The sequence below is a fragment of the Balaenoptera musculus genome, chromosome 12 (assembly GCF_009873245.2).
Source record: "Balaenoptera musculus isolate JJ_BM4_2016_0621 chromosome 12, mBalMus1.pri.v3, whole genome shotgun sequence".
NCBI lineage: Eukaryota > Metazoa > Chordata > Mammalia > Artiodactyla > Balaenopteridae > Balaenoptera > Balaenoptera musculus.
Window position 1 is genome coordinate 9442264 of NC_045796.1, and position 16297 is coordinate 9458560.

The 16297-nt window shown below is 40.7% G+C and overlaps 1 protein-coding gene across 3 annotated transcripts in view; it reads right to left on the minus strand.

Moving 5' to 3' along the window:
• The window catches only part of TULP4 (TUB like protein 4), a 234294-nt gene that overhangs the window by 153211 nt on the left and 64786 nt on the right, over nt 1-16297 (minus strand). The window lies entirely within an intron of this gene.

Genomic DNA, 16297 nt, shown 5'->3' on the forward strand with positions numbered 1-16297 from the left:
GAAAAGAGTGGACTGGTCTTAGGGACTAACTCAAAATAGATGAAGAACACAAAGAGTTTTTTAAAATGAGTTACATTCTCAATCCTGTCACTGACTGAAATTCTAACTTAACCTGAATGGTTCTCTCTGTACTTTAGTTTATCTGTTTGCAGAGGCAGTTCAAAACCCAACTGCCTGGCAGGTCCGAGAGTTCATAATTACCATTTGTCCTGCTGTAAGGAGGCCATGGATGACAGATTCCACAGCAAGTACAAAGTATGTGTTGATTTCTTCTAGCAGTACTCTGTTACAAGTCTTCTCCTGAACCTACAGAAAATACGGGTGAATTTCTCTATAACTGAGGTATATAAAAAGGCTTTCTAACTATGACTCAAAATCCAGATGCAATAAAAGACTGATAAATTTGACTAGACAAATTTTTTTAAACTTTTGTATGGCAAAAAATATAATAAGAAAAGTTAAAAGATCAATAACAAACTGGGAGAAAACATCTGCAGTATATATTACAAATAAAAAACTAATATCGCCAATACACCAAGAACTTTTAAAATGTAAAGATGGCAAAGTAATCAAAAATCCTATGGAAAAATGGACAATGTGACTAGACAACCCATAAGACATAAAAATGGCCCTTAAATTTTTTTTTTTTTTTAAGATTTTTTTTTGATGTGGACCATTTTAAAATTTATTTATTTATCCATTTTTGGCTGTGTTGGGTCTTTGTTTCTGTGCGAGGGCTTTCTCTATTTGCGGCGAGCGGGGGCCACTCTTCATCGCGGTGCGCGGGCCTCTCACCATCGTGGCCTCTCTTGTTGCGGAGCACAGGCTCCAGACACACAGGCTCAGTAATTGTGGCTCACGGGCCCAGTTGCTCCGCGGCATGTGGAATCTTCCCAGACCAGGGCTCGAACCCGTGTCCCCTGCATTGGCAGGCGGATTCTCAACCACTGTGCCACCAGGGAAGCCTGGCCCTTAAATATTTAAAAAGATGTTCGACTTCACTCATAATAAAGGATATCCAAATCAAAACTACATTGAGTTACCATTTCTCATCTAGAAGATTGGGAAAATTTTTAAAGCTTGAAAATACTTTTTCTGGTGGAAATGCAAAGTGGGTCAATCATCATGGAAAGGAGTCTGGCAATATCCAACAAAACTACTTATGTTTTCACACTTGAACACAGCAATCCCACTTCTAAGAACTTATCCTGAAGATACACCTCCAACAATACAAAAATACAGGACTTTCCTGGTGGTCCAGCGGGTAAGACTCGGTGCTCCCAATGAGGGGGCCCAGGTTCGATCCCTGGTCAGGGAACTAGATCCCCCATGCATGCCGCAACTAAGAGTCTGCAGGCCGCAACTATGAATCTGCAGGCCACAACTAAGAAGTCCGCATGCCGCAACTAAGGCCCGGCGCAGCCTAAATAAATAAATAAACATTTTTTTAAAAACCAATATGAAAATACGTATGAACAAGTTATTCACTGCAGCATTAGTTATAATTACAAACTACAGAAAACTCTCTAAATATTCAAACTTGGACACTGTCTGAATAAACTCTGGTACCTTCACACAATGGAGCACCGTGGGCTATAAAAAAAGATGAGGACATTCTGTATGAGCTGACATAGAGCCACTTCCAGATGCTAAGTAGAAAAGCAAAAGTACAAAAAAGCATATATATACACCTAACACTAAAACAGTGTTGCCAATTATATCTCAATAAAACAGGAGAAAAAACAAATATATAATATGCTCTCTTCTGTTGTGTCAGAAAGTAGAGGCACCCCCAATGACTGGAGTGCATCAAAAGGAGACACCAGCTTGAAGGGGCTTCCACTGGCCAAACATGGAACAATTTGAGCAAAACTGGGTCTCAGCAATTAAGTACAATGAGCACTGAAGAAAAAAATTGAAATCCATAAGTTCATACTGGTAATATGTAGATGAATGAATGAACAGGGAGAATGGGGAGCTCTTGCTTACATAGAATGTCCACTGGGAACATTCTGTGGAGGGAGTACTGCAGCTGAAAATCAGCAGTTTGCAACCATCATAATAAAAACTGGCTCAAGCAAGAATCATTAATGGATGACAAACCTATGGAGAACATCCTGATAAGGAACAGGCTATCTGCGTGGTTTTAAAGTGTCCTCCCATAAAATGCCTGTCAAATGCAAGGGGAAAACATGGTAACTACACGGCAGGGAAACTGGACAACACTTTGGCCAGGTGATCAAAATTAACATCAGCAATGAGGGGCCAATAGATACCATGAGCCTCCACATAGTATCTGAGAAGAAGGCAACATCCAGTATCACTTACAGGGTGTTCAGCTGGGGACAATTAACCTGAATTAAACCCCAAATGCAGAAACATTCTATTAGAGATGGGGAAGGGTATTCTTCTAAAATGCAAATGACATTGGAAAAAAAAAAGACTGAAGAACTGTTCCTGATTAAAAGGGTCTAAACATACATAATAACTAAATGCAATCTGTGAGCCTAAATTAGATTCTGTACTGGAGAAAAAATTTTGACAAAAAACGGAATACACTGCAGAGCAACTAAGCCTGTGTGCCACAACTACTGAGCCCGTGCGCCACAACTACTGAAGCCCACGCGCCTAGAGCCTGTGCTCCGCAACAAGAGAAGCCACTGCAATGAGAAGCCCGCGCACCACAAGGAAGAGTAGCCCCCACTTGCCGCAACTAGAGAAAGCTGCGCACAGCAACGAAGACCCAATGCAGCCAATAAATAAATAAATAAATATAGAAAAAAAAAAAAAAAGAACAATTATATACTCAGAATTTTAACCCAGCTCTGAAAACTACCTGTCTGGGAGACCAAGCATCAGTCTGATATGACTTTTGGATGTATCATGATACAGGAGGCACACTGTAATAAATGACTCAAACGCTCTCCTACAGAACTGGTGACATTTCAAGATTCCTCACAGAAACTGAAAACAGAGATAGATAATCACAAACTATTTTATTCACACAATTGTTTTTATTATAATTAAATCGGTTGTAAAATCAGAAGAAGGAAATTCCTTATTTAGTGTAGAAAGAACCAAGGTCATCTGAGGTGATGCATTTTTGAAGACAGTCGGGAAGCAAGTCTGTTGTATCCCTCCTCTCACACACATGGTGCTTTGGCTGTGTGATAATTCATGAAAGGAGAAAACAAGTACAGAATTTTAAAGTCAAATAAGATTTTCTCTTTGACTTGTGAATTATAATTGGCCAATCTCTACCAGCTGCCTCTTAGAAACTGTATTTTCTAAATGTTAATAGGCCCCAAGTTAGCAATAAATATGAACATATATTGGAAAAAAAAAAGGAATATAGACAGTACATTAAAGCATCGAATCAATGTTATCAATAAATCTTCTGAAGGTGATAACTGTACTATTGTGGTTATATGAGAGAATGTCCTTATTCTTAGGATTTATACACTAAAGTATATATATCAGGGTAAAAAAAAATCAAGAAATATATTCTGAAATGGTTTGGGAGGGGAAATACACACACACACACACACACACACACACACACACACACAAGCAAGCACAAGTTAACAACAGGTCAATCTGTGGAAAGGCTGAGTGTTTAACTTTCTTGCAACTTTTATGTATGTTTGAAATTATTTCCAAATAAAAAGGTTTTAGGACCTTGGACAAAAGGCCTTTTAAGTCATACATTAATAAGCTCTCTGGGGTAAGCATGCAGCCCTGCCATAATCCTCAAAAAAGAAGCAGAATTGTCCAAAACGACACAGTTCAATATGGTAGCCATGAGCCACATGCGGCAATTGAGCACTTGAGATGTGGCTAATTCAAATTGAGACGTGCCAACTTTCAAGGACTTAATATGAAAAAGAATATAAATTATCCCATCAAGAGTTTTTATACTGATTACATATTGAAATGATATTTTAGACATATTGGGTTACATAAAATATATTAAAATAAATTTCACCTTTTTACTTTATAAGGTAGCTACTAGAAAATTTTAAATTACACATGTAGCTCATATTGTATTTCTCTTACAATGCTGATCTAAAATATAATAATACCTTTTTTTGAAAAGAGGTGTTTGTTGATCTCTTAAACAAGTATTTCATTACTAGAGAAAAATGTCAAGGAACATTACAGATTCTGACTCCCCTAAGGTGATTTCAATCTTGGAAATAAAGTAGATAATTAGGTTTTTTTAAGGCATAACTAAGGGAAAAGAAAAATTTAAGGCCTAGGAGACAAGAAAGAGCTCTCTGGTCATGTTGTTTAAATAATTGCCTGATTAGCCACAAATCCCATCTGTAGCAAATTTCCTGAAGAGGGGAAAAAATAAAATCTAAACTCATAAAAATACCAAGTGAATGGGAAGACAATAGATGGTTTTCACACTTCTGTTTTCAAACTCTGTATGAATAACATCAACTTCCCAAATCCTAAACATTAACTTATAGTATCTTATAAACAAAGCCTTTAAACAGTTACTTCTGCTACCAAGGAGTTTATGAAATAAACTTGACTGACAACAATGTTATTTCCAACGTTACTTATTTTTCCATTTTAGGGTTCTGACTGACAAACTCTTCCTTAACTCTAAAGGTTTAAGAAGGACATAAAGAGGAGAACTGAGCGAAGACAGACAAAACTGGTTTTTGTCTGAAACACTATTTTAGGGATTATACACAGGGAGGAGAAAGGAAGGTTGGGCACAAGCTTAAACAGAATTATTTCAGGATAATGAAAGGTCCCTGGGACAGAGACAATTTCCTCTGTATTTTAGTTATCCAAATCTAACTAGGCCAAGTGGAGAAAACAACAAATGTCAGTAAGAATTCTATACAACAGCAACAATGAGGGATAGAAACCAAACGTAGGTTGCCAGAAGGTACGATAAGAACACCCAGCAGTATAGTCTTGGGCAACGTGCATAGGTGTGTTTGTTTTGGAAGTTCGGAGTCAAGCATGTGGACTGAACCAATTAGAATCACCAAACTGACTCACAGCACAGGATCCCGGGCTCTCTCTCCTGACCCACACTCTCCCCACCCACCCCAGACCATATCCCAGAGAGATGACTTCGATCAACTCTAGACAAAAATCTCCTACTAGAATACAATGCCCGCTGCCAGCGCACATGGGTCCATTTCTGCGCTATGTCTAACAGCCTCCCTGCTGAAGGAGCAACAGAGGCGCCATGCACCCCCGAGGCCCCGAGTCAGGCCCCGTGGACTCAGACAGAAGCTGACAGCATGAATGAGCTCTGCTTAAGACGAAGTCAAGAGTGCCCTGCAGATAAGGAACCAACACAGATGAGGCGCCCATAGTCCCAGAATCCCAAACCTATAATAAAACTACTGGCACGAGCCCAGCCTCCCTCCCGGCTGGGACACCTCCCATCCTGCTCCTAACCCCTCACCTGCTTCCCACCTCACATTCCATTCCTGTATTTTGCCATCATGAGGCCAACTCATGCAGTCTCAGCAAAGAGGCCATGGCTCCACTGATCTAGCTTCAGAGGGAAATGCAGATGGGTAAAACACCCGAGGATGACAGTGAGTCTAACAAGAATTAAACAAGAAGTAAGACTTAATGAGCTCTTCTATGTGCATTGTCTGTAGGTCACATCTTTCAGTCACCACAACCACTTTAGGTGGCACGTGTTATGTTCCCTTAGAGATAATGCAACCACAGCACACAGACGGTCAGTACTTGTCCCAAATCACACAGAAAGGGGGTCAACTCAAACCCAAGCAGTCTGGCTCAAGAATCCATAGGTTCAGCTATTAATAAATCATGAACACAGATTCCACAGTTCAGGAAATATTTCTTTGCCCAGGACTTCAGTAACAATCTCATTCTCATTTGCTCTCATTTTGACATCATGAAGCTTGAAGCTGCTTCCCTAGGAGGCTACTACCAAAAAAATTATTGTCCTGTACCCACATCCCTCTCTCACTCTCTAGCAAAAATACACCCAAAAGATAGCTTGCCATGAGTCTAAAGTACTTTCAGATATGATCATTTATTTTTATTAAGAGAAAAAAATTAGACAAACCAAATTGCTAAAGGAAAAAAATGAACAATGCCATTATTTTGACAAATTCTATTTTCTTAATAAAATACAATTCTATTATATTCTGGGTTTTGTTTAGGGAAAATAAATCTGCATTTAATGCCTTTAAGAATCTTTAAAAAATATCTTAACAGGAGATTTCAGATTTAAGATATCAAAATAAAGATGATCCTAATCCATCTCTTAGAAATCGCCTCAAAACAAGGAGCATGAAAACACACACAAAAGCCATCTTCAAGGTGCCCTGACCGCAGCATATGAAGACAGAAAATGGATAAGGAATGTGGCAACTGGCTTCACAAAACAGAGGAAGGCCAAACAGGTCCCTGCAGAGAGGTGCCTGGGAGAAGGAAGCCTGGAAAGGCTCAGGAATGAGGCTCAGGGACTGCGAGAGGTGCAGGCGGGGCTGAGGCCAGAGGGCCGGGGTGAGCACGTTAGCCCAGGCACCCACGCAGCCAGATGACGCTCCCGTCGTCCCTGGAGCCGTCAGAGACGTCGCCAGGCAATTCTCACCGCAGCGTCAGAGCCTGAAGGCTTAATCCCCTGGCAGAGTGAGCCACAGAAAGCGGTCTCGGGGACACTGGGCACAGAGAAGACAATAACGAGGCCTGAAAACCGGGGCATTTTCCGAGAGGTTCAGAGTGTGGAACCTATCTTCCCCTACCCCTAGTAGCCTCTATTCTAGATTCTGTCCCTATGAATTTGGCCATTGGAGGTAACTCCAATAAATGGAATCATATAATAATAATTTTTAAAAAGTGTGTGGAATCTGAGGGGCTCCAGGCTCAGTCTCAGCTCCATCAATTAGCAAAGGTGCAAGCTGCTCAACATCTCGGCACCTCAGTTTCCTCATCTATAAGATGATGATAAATAGGTTCAAAGTCCTAGAGCTGATGCCAGGATTAAACGAGGTAAAGCTCTTACAATGGGGCCAGTACACAGCAAGCGCTCAATAAATATTAGCTCCTCCTCCTGCCTCTTCTACTTCTATCACTACCTCTCCCCCAGCACACACACGCACGCACACACACACACACCCCCCTCCTCAGGCTCTCAGGATGCTGACAGCAGGAGTAAATTCACAGGCATGCAACCGGAAGGGCCTTATGTAGAGAAACTGAACAACCCCAGTGAATATGCTTGGCTGCTGACATTTAGCAGTCAGCAACAAAACAGTTGATTCTCCCCCAGATTATTCCACAATAAAGCCCATCAGCTGAAATACCCGCCCCCCCCCCACCCATACACACATACACACAGAGGTGACAAAAAGCTTTCTAATACATTACTTTTAAACATCACCATGAAATTTCAGAATATCTGGGATAATGAGCAGATGTCAGTTTTTTTAAAGGCCACATATAACTGACTTAGAATAATAATATAATAATAGCCAATTTTACCAAGTCCTCATGATGTACTAGGCACTGTTGTAAATGCTTTACATACAGTAACTCATTTAATCCTTACAACAAACACATTTCACAAATGAGAAGATTATGGTACAAAGAAATTAAACAACACCCTTAAAGTCACAACACTACTGAGTGATAAAGCTGGGACTCAAACTGAGTCCAGCTTCAGGGCCTGAACTCTTAACTATTATGCTTCTCAGTAATAACTCTGCAAGTTTGAAGACTATGGAAAAATGCCTTCAAAATTCTGAAGGAACCAACCTAGAAATATATACCTAGCCAAACTATGAATCAAGAGTAAAGGCAAAATTGAGGTATTTTCAGACATACAAGTCTTAAAATTTATGATTTACGAATTCTGTCTTAGGAAATTCTGATCTAAAGATCCAGAAACATGCCTATTTCTGCCTCTTTGCTAGAACAGTTCTCTGTTCAAAATAAGAATTCATAAGACACATTTAAAAGAGCTGCTTCTCAAATACCCTCAGTTTGTAAGTGGCTACACTCCCGTCTCACTCATAACTCTGTTTCTCTGCTCATTATGGTTCACCTTCTCTTGAAGCAGTGTCTTACAGAAGGAAAAACACACACGCATGAATTCAAATCCCAGATCTGTCATTGCCATCATCTAGTTCTATACTTCAGACAACTTCCATAACATCTCTGATCCTCAGGTTCTTCAACTGTATACCAGGGATAATAAAACAAAGCTGTAGAGAGTTGTTCTGAGGGTTAAACAAAACAGTGGACATAAAGCACATAAAAAATTGTGGCCATATAATATGTGGCAACTGTCATCAGCAGTAGCAACATTATTTCCTTGCAAACCATATCCATTCTCTGACACGCAGGTCATCCGGGCAGGAATGGCTCTTCTTTCATCATTGTGGAGCCAAAGTCCAGCAGTCTCCAGCCTAGCGTGGCCCCTCAAGTATTTATAGAACCCAAAATGAGTACGTAAATAGAGTATGAAATACTTTAACATCACCATTTATATACACGGCATTCACTATTTTCAGAGTCCTTTCAAAGGCAGGGAGGAAAGACAACAGACTTGACACAGATATTAGCAGTACTCTGTGGAAATTTACTTTCCTGTATCTGAATGTTCAACTTCTTAATTGCTAAGAATATAGTTGGCTTCACACGGTTCTACTGTTCGGTGTGCTGCAATAGCTTACAGTATGATTGCAGATCAAGAGAACTATATAAAATCATGAGTTTAATTATGGAAATGAAAATTAATAGAAACTTATGTGATTAGGCTAGTAAAATGTTCTTCAAAAAAAAAACAAAAGTCCTTTCAAAAATATACTCTCATAGATTCTCACGACAACTCTGAAAGAAAGAAATTACTATTTCAACTTAACCATGAGTAAACTAAGGACATGAACAGCTTGGACACACCAGCTAGTTAAGTGGCAGAGCTAGAACTTCTTGGAATAGAGATACAGAAAAACAGGAACAGAGCAGGGAACGGACAGGCCATCACCACAGGAAATAAATCACCGTCCTCCCTTCCATCTTTCACTGTGATACCATAGTGGGTGACCACAAATCTACCAAGTCACTTTTTATGAAGAATTTAGAAGGAAGATAAAAGATTCCCTGTGTCTTCTCACTGGCTTTAATCCAAAATTTGTCAAATTTGCTCTCTGGAATTAGTGTGTGACCCTTAAATATGTTGAATCCTGTACAAATGTTTATAAATCAAAAGCAGTTTTCAAATCTCTTTTAAGTTTAAGAAAGCTGACCATCACCATGCACAGTGATGCAAAAACAAGCCCGGGCTTGGCAATCCACCCAGAGCCGTGGGGCTTCTAGAAAGGAGGGTGAACCAGACACACCACGGAGCATAACAGAAACCTGAGATTCAACTACAAGGGGAGATCATTCTTATAATCCAGAAATCTCATTCTTTTCAGAATTGTGACCTATTTCCTACAGTATTTTTAGGAAAGAGAGAAGAAAACTAAAGTACATCAGATATAAATTAGAATACTTTAACAATACTTGAGAAACTAAATATACCCTGGTAAGCAGAGCCCTCCACAATGGGTTTACAACAGAGTTTAAGTCAAAAGATCTGTGAGTAGGGTTGTACAGCATGGTGTGAAGGAGAGAGGAAGGCATGTTTCAGACATCACTTGGAAGTCGAATACAGTGGGAGGCCTTGCTGATAACCGGATCTGGGAGAAAGGAAAGGGCAGGGAGGTTGCTGCACTGTATGTGTGACTCACTGGCCAGCCCTGGGGCCATCTCCTGAGACGGAGAAGACAGATGGAGGCTAAAGGGGCAGTGGGAAAAGGAGTTCTCTCTTAGAGGACCTACAGTTTGAGAAGCCTAATGAGTGACTGATGTCCAATTCTGTATCTCATATAACAAACCGAAGAACAGAATCTGGAACTAGAAGGTGATGGCAGGTGGAAGATACAAATTTGGAAATCATCAGCATATAGGTAGATTTAGCACCAACTTGGAGAGATCATCTAGAAACAGATGCATGCCTGGGGCCCTCCAACATTTACTAACAATGAGGTGAAAATAGGCAGAGCCCGCAAAAAGGGTGGAGAGTAGAGGCCAGATAGGTAAGAGGAAAATCAGGAGAGCCTGGTGTCGCGGAAAGCAAGAGAAATTAACGTTTCAACTCCACTGAACGCTTCCAAGACAGCAAGTGCAATAAAGTGGCCTACGGGTTTAGCAACGTGGGGTCATTGGGAATGTGACCATCCCAGTGGAGTGGTGGGAAAAGAAGCCCCACTGATGTGGGCTAACAAGTTAAAGGAAATCAAAATAAACGAATGACATTTTAAATACTAGGAGGTGAGGAAGTTAAGACACGCGAACAGACAATCTTCACTAAGTTTACCAATCTACACAAGCAGGTAACTGTAACAAGGCATTACCAAGGCAAGCACAGAAGTCTGTTCGGTGTACAGTGTACAGCCTGGGGTGGGGAGTGGGCGGGGGCAGAGGGTCAGAAAAAGTTTCTCAGAGAAGAAGTAACCAGATCCAAGAATCCAGGAGACACCATTCCTACAGTGGATGTGTCCCTGTAATGAAACAAATTCCACCAAACACGCATGAATGCCTGTCCGCACTTAAGGGAAGAAAATCTCATTAAATGAAGAATCAGTGACTAACCTGTATGTCATCAATAATGACCGTAACAAATTGTTTTCTAGAAGAAAAACATTCCCAAGTTTTTCAGCTGTGAAACAGCAGATCACGAGATCTGACGTGCGCAGTTTGGTCATCCCATGGCCAGAAGACAGTAAAATTCTGCAACAGTTCTTGACTAGAGTTTTTAGGGTATGTCAGGGTGGGGGCAGGGGAACTTGGCTCCTCGAGTGGAAGGGCAGTGAAGATAAGGTAACTAAGCAATGGACAGAGATGACTTAAACGTCAGCCTTCCCGAAAATGAAAAAACATAAAACTCTTCAGAGGTTGCTTTTCACGATTCCCTTAAAGGAAGATACAGGCTCATAATCATGTACTCAAAATCCTTGCAGCTAGGTAAGTTCTGAAATTCAGAGTTTTTGAAATTTTAGGTCTGAAAACAGGAGACACCATCAATATATAACACCCCCAGCAGGGTCTGGGCAGCACCCATAATAAAACATAAATATTTCTGCAGCTGACATGATAGGATGATGACAAAAAATAGCCTCACATCAGTTCATGTCTTGCCATTAAATGAGTCATGCAAAAACTTTCAAAAAAAAAAAAAAAACTTTCCATTTTCAGAGCGCTTAGATTTCACAACTGTGGATAAGGGACCGCGAACTTACACCTAACACAAGCTTTAAGAAAATAAAGGTACGTTGAAGGAGAATGGCAGAGCTCTGGGATCCCATTCCAGCTCTCCTCCATACGAGCTGTATGAACCTAGGCAAACCAGTTAGCATCCATAAACCTTAGCTTTCTGACCTGTAAAATGGGAATAATGATATCCATCCCTAAGTCTACTGTGAAAACCTGGTACTATGTCTGGCCCTTAGCAGTAGAAGGACTAAACACCCCGGTTTGCCTGTGACTTTTCCAGTTTTAGCACTGACAATCACACATGCTGGGAAACCAGGATGGCTGGTCACCCTACTTGGCAGGCACTCAATAAACAGGAACTATTCTAATATTAAGAATAGAAATTAGGGGCTTCCCTGGTGGCGCAGTGGTTGAGAATCTGCCTGCCAATGCAGGGGACACGGGTTCGAGCCCTGGTCTGGGAAGATCCCACATGCCGCGGAGCAACTAAGCCCGTGAGCCACAGCTACTGAGCCTGCGCGTCTGGAGCCTGTGCTCCGCAACAAGAGAGGCCGCGATAGTGAGATGCCTGCGCACCGCGATGAAGAGTGGCCCCTGCTCGCTGCAACTGGAGAAAACCCTCACACAGAAACGAAGACCCAACACAGTCATAAGTAAATAAATAAATAAATAAAATAATAATAATAATAATTTAAAAAAAAAAAAAAGAATAGAAATTAGCACAGGGAACGATTACAATATCGTGTAATAAACCATAATGGAAAAAAATATGAAAAAGTATGTATGCATATATAACTGAATCACTTTGCTGTACATCAGGAACTAACACGACATTGTAAATCAACTATACTCCAATTAAAAAAAAAAAGAACAGAAATTAAAAGTAAAAATAGAAAATGGAAAAATCACATGAAATAGTTTCAGTAGTGAAATATCCATGTCACCAGGAATTATAATCACCTCTTTTGTGGTAGGCACAGTTCTAAAACAGCAGTCCCTGGTGTGCACACCCTATACGATTCCCTCACCTGGAGTGTGGGCAGGTCTGACCTAATCAGATGTGCCCTTTTTCAGAGATGGAAAGTCAGACTCAAAGCTACAGCAGATGCTCTCCTGCTGGCCTTTAAGATGTAAACGGCCATGTTGTGGAGAGGGCCATGTGGCAGGAGTGGTGGGCAGCCTCCAGGAGCTGAGGGCCTCAGTCCTACAACCGCAAGGAACTGATTTCTGCCAACAACCTGAACGCATCTGAGGGGTACCCCAGCTTCAGAGGAGCTCACAGTCCCTGATGCCACCATGAGACCCCATGCCCGGACTTCAGACCTACAGAACTGTGAGATAAGAAGTGGGTGTTGTGAGCCACCAAGTCCATGGTGATTTGTTACACAGCATTAGAAAAATATCTCTTATCCCAGGGATGCAAGGATTCTTCAGTATTCGCAAATCAATCAATGTGATACACCACACTAACAAATTAAGGAATAAAAACTATATGATCATCTCAATAGATGCAGAAAAAGCTTCTGACAAAATTCAACACCCATTTATGGTAAAAACTCTCCAGAAAATGGGCATAGAGGGAACCTACCTCAACATAATAAAGGCCATATACGACAAACCCACAACAAGCACCATACTCAACGGTGAAAAACGAAAAGCATTTCCACTAAGATCAGGAACAAGACAAGGATGTCCACTCTAACTGCTATTATTCAACATAGTTTTGGAAGTCCTAGCCACAGCAATCAGAGAAGAAAAAGAAATAAAAGGAATACGAACTGGAAAGGAAGAAGTAAAACTGTCACTATTTGCTGATGACATGATACTATACATAGAAAATCCTAAAGATGCCACCAGAAAACTACTAGAATTAATCAGTGAATTTGGTAAGGTTGCAGGATACAAAATTAATGCACAGAAATCTCTGGCATTCCTATACACCAACAACAAAAAATCAGAAAGAGAAATTAAGGAAACACTCCCATTTACCATCGCAACAAAAAGAATAAAATACCTAGGAACAAACCTGCCTAAGGGGGTGAAAGACTTGTACTCAGAAAACTATAAAACACTGATGAAAGAAATCAAAGATGACATAAACAGATGGAGAAATATACCATGTTCTTGGATTGGAAGAATCAATACTGTGAAAATGACTATCCTACCCAAAGCAATCTACAGATTGAATGCAATCCCTATTAAACTACCAACAGCATTCTTCACAGAATTAGAACAAAACATTTTACAATGCGGATGGAAACACAAAAGACCCCAAACAGCCAAAGCAATCTTGAGAAAGAAAAACGGAGTTGGAGGAATCAGCCTCCCCAACTTCAAACTGTACCACAAAGCTACAGTAATCAAGACAGTATGGTACTGGCACAAAAACAGAAATATAGATCAATGGTACAGGATAGAAAGCCCAGAGATAAACCCATGCACATATGGGCACCTAATTTACGACATGGGACAATGCAGAAAGGACGGCCTCTTCAATAAGTGGTGCTGGGAAAATTGGACACCTACATGTAAAAGAATGAAATTAGAACACTCCCTAACACCATACACAAAAATAAACTCCAAATGGATTAAAGGTTTAAATGTAAGACCAGACACTATAAAACTCTTAGAGGAAAACATAGGAAAAACACTCTTTGACATAAACCACAGCAAGATCTTTTTTGACCCATCTCCTACAGTAATGGAAATAAAAACAAAAATAAACAAATGGGACTTAATTAAACTTAAAAGCTTTTGCAAAGCAAAGGAAACCATAAACAAGACAAAAAGACAACCCTCAAAATGGGAGAAAAGATTTGCAAATGCAACAACAGACAAAGGATTAATCTCCAAAATACACAAACGGCTCATGCAGCTCAATATCAAAAAAACAAACAATCCAGTTAAAAAATGGGCAGAAGACCTAAACAGACATTTCACCAAGGAAGACATACTGATGGCCAAGAGGCACATGAAAAGATGCTCAACATCACTAATTATTAGAGAAATGCAAATCAAAACCACAATGAGATATCACCTCACGCCGGTCAGAATGGCCATTATCAAAAAAGCTAGAAACGATAAATGCTGGAGAGGGTGTGGAGAAAAGGGAACCCTCTAGCACTGTTGGTGGGAATGTAAATTGATACAGCCACTATGGAGAACAGTACGGAGGTTCCTTAAAAAACTAAAAACAGAACTACCATACGACCCAGCAATCCCACTACTGGGCATATACCCTGAGAAAACTATAATTCAAAAAGAGTCATGTACCACAATGTTCACTGCAGCACTATTTCCAATAGCCAGGACACTGAAGCAAACTAAGTGTCCATCGACAGATGAATGGATAAAGAAGATGTGGCACATATATACAATGGAATATTACTCAGCCATAAAAAGAAACGAAATAGAGTTATTTGTAGTGAGGTGGATGGACCTAGAGTCTGTCATACAGAGTAAAGTAAGTCAGAAAGAGAAAAACAAATACCGTATGCTAACGCAGATATATGGAATCTAAAAAAAAAAAAAACAAAATGGTACTGATGAACCTTGTTGCAGGGCAGGAATAAAGAGGCAGACAGAGAAAATGGACTTGAGGACATGGGGTCGGGGGCGGGGAAGCTGGTGCCAAGTGAGAGTGGCATGGACATATACACACTACCGAATGTAAAACAGTTGGCTGGTGGGAAGCAGCAGCATAGCACAGGGAGATTGGCTTGGTGCTCTGGGATGACCTAGAGGGGTGGGATATGCAGGATGGGAGGGAGGCTCAAGAGGGAGGGGGTATGGGGACGTGTGTATGCATATGGCTGATTCGCTTTGGTGTGCAGCAGAAAGTAACACAGTATCGTGAAGCAATTATACTCCAACAAAGATCTATTAAAAAAAAAAAAGAAAAAGAAAAATATGTCTTTTAAGAGAGCATCCAGTTCAAAATTACAGGGTGTGTGTGTGTGTGTGTGTGTGTGTGTGTGTGTGTGTGTGTGTGTGTGTGTGTGTGTGTGTGTGTGTGTGTGTGTGTGTGTGTGTAGTAAGGACAGAACAATCTGTAAACCGAAATTCCTTGCATAAAACTACCTTTTTTAATATGAAAAGTTCAAATCCAGAAGAAGTTTCTTACACAACTGAAACTTTTCATACGTTGATGGTAGGGGTATCAAACGGCACAATCACTTTGGAAAACTGTTCCCGGCAATTCCTATTAAACCTAAATGCATGCCCACTCTGCAACCTGGAAACCTGTCATGAGTGCACAGATCCACAAGAAGGCACGCATATGAATGTTCAGAGCAGGTTTCACCAAAACAGCGAGAAACTGGAAGCATTCCAAATGTCCACCATTTGAAGAATGGAGGAATGGAAAAACTGTGGTGTCCTCCTTCAGTGGAAAACTAGCATCAGTTAAAAAGAACAAACTAACAGCACACACGACAGGGATGAATCTCACAGACACAATGTTGAGTGAAAGAAGCCAGACACAAAGAGAATAAAATGAATGATTCCACTCACATGAAGTTCAAGCACAGGCCGCAACTGATCTGTGATGACAGAGCCAGAGTCTGGGTCACCTCTCAGTGGGGTGTAGGGCCTGGGAAGGGGCAGCAGGTACCTGTGAGAGGTCCTGGAAATGTTCTACACCCTGATCTGGGGGAAGGTTACATGGGTGACTGCGTATGTAAATAACCTCTGAGACTTATGTATGCGTAAGGTTAATGCACTTTACTGTATGCTACCCTTCAAAAATATTCTGCCCCTTTACAACGACTAACCAAAAACCATCTAGTGACAATTTAAGGTGGATTCCTCATAAGAAACTAGTGAACAGTGAAGCACAAATACGGTTAACACGCTACGCAAGTACACTGTAAACCCACGGCTCACTAAATGCTGGTTGAAGGCATTTCAAAGATAATGACCATGGTTATGTTTCAGAAGCCCAGAGGAATCTATACGCATGTATACATAGCATAATGTCCTCAACAGAATATACCCCATAGATGTGAAAAACCATGGCTCTTGT